Raw genomic sequence first — 2,050 nt, forward strand, 5'->3', positions numbered from 1 at the left:
AATTATTAATGATAATGATAATAATAATATCTATTAATACTAATATTAATCATAATGACTAAAATTTATAATTACTAACTATAATAATATTTATATTAGAAATGATAACTATAATATTAATAATAATAAAACATGACAATTCATATGTATTAAATTTCATAAAAATAATCTTCAAATATATACCAATATTACAGATATTAATATTAAATATAATAATGAATGTAATAATAATATATCAACTAGAATTTTGAACTTGTAATTACATTTAATACATTAATATTACAATTTATTAATTATGTAATATTTATTAGTTATATAATAATTTGAATATTTATTATTTATAAATTTTATTATAATATAAATATCATTATGGAGATCATATATATATAAATTTCATTTTAAGTTACACTTAATCATTTGGTATCTTATTTTACATATTTAATTCAAATGCTTAAATTATATTTTATAATTTCAAATTAATATACATATACTTACATTTACATATACATATTTATTTATAAACAATTGTTCGTGAATCATCGGGAAGGGTCAAAAGGGTAAATGCATTCATGTAAACTGTTTCAAAATTTTTGAGACTCAACATTTACGAACTTTACTTATCGTATCGAAATCATATATAGATTAAGCTTAAATTTAGTCGGAAATTCCCGGGTCATCACATAAACTACGACAGGGACTTAGTCATTACATGATTACTTTATGACTAACACTTTGTGATTAACTAATCTGTTTTACTATGTGTTCTTGTACTGTTGAGATAGATGTCGCAGGCTTCTATAACGTAAGCAATTTGAGTATAGCACCCGCACCGGCACCTGCTCTGGCACCCGTTAATCTTGCACCTCATCAGATACCCAATCACCCTGTCAATCTTCTTGCCATGGACTTGATCCACACCAACAGGAACCTGCATGTACATGATCTGGTTGATGCTCTTAGTGATGCTATGAGAACTTATCCACATCCGAATGTGATTGATAGGTTGCGAGAAAGAGTTAGATCTATGAACGACTATTTGTATGAGATTGAGGTGAGGTTCTCCGACCTAGAGGAACAAATGGAAGGACAGGCTACTAGGATCACCATGCTAGAGGCGGAACTAGCTAAGTCTAAGAGAGATGGACCTGCCTTTCATACCCTACAGAAGAGGAAGTAAAGGGTCATTTGACTTGGAGCTTTCTTTTCTTTCTTCTCCACCATTCTTTCCACTATTTTATATTACATATGACTTACCGGGTGATTTAAACCGGGCTACTAATACTTGGTGTTTACTTTGATGGGTTTTACTTTTGGGATTATTTTTTTATATAATAATAATAATGGTGGATTATTTTTCATTTTTGAATAATTAATTATCTTTATATTGCATGTTGACTTTTTGTAAATATATAACTGCAATACATGATGATTATAATATTCTACATTATGTGATTATGTACACTACTACTACTACTACTACTACTACTACTACTACTACTACTACTACTACTACTACTATTGTTGTCACTACTTGACACCACTATCACTACTACCACTACATAACACTGGTACCACTGCTATCACTACTACCACTAGTATCACTACTATCACTACTAGCGACACTATTGTCACTACTATCACTACTGTCACTACTTATTACTACTAGTGCTACTTAACACTACTTCTCACTACTAAAGAATCTCTTCGTACTATTATTATTTACTAGTCTTCAACACTCGTTGCTAGTATATTTTTATATAGCGTTGTTTTGACACTGACCTGGTGTATTTTTCTGTGTTGAAGATGCCTCCGAAGGAATCAACAGCTGCTCAGATCAGGAGAATGGTCGCTGAAGGTATTGCGGCTTAGAGAGCTTAACTACTCCGAGAGTTCAACAACATGTGCAACAACAATGGAGTTCCAAACAACAACTGTGACCAGGGCGGACCGAGTAACAACAACGATCATGGTTGTGGTGGATGTTCATACAAGACATTCACTAGCTGTAACCCACTATTTTAATGGAACCGAGGGACCAGTTGGTCTCAAC

This window comes from Rutidosis leptorrhynchoides, chromosome 3 (assembly GCF_046630445.1).
Source record: "Rutidosis leptorrhynchoides isolate AG116_Rl617_1_P2 chromosome 3, CSIRO_AGI_Rlap_v1, whole genome shotgun sequence".
Classification (NCBI taxonomy): domain Eukaryota; kingdom Viridiplantae; phylum Streptophyta; class Magnoliopsida; order Asterales; family Asteraceae; genus Rutidosis; species Rutidosis leptorrhynchoides.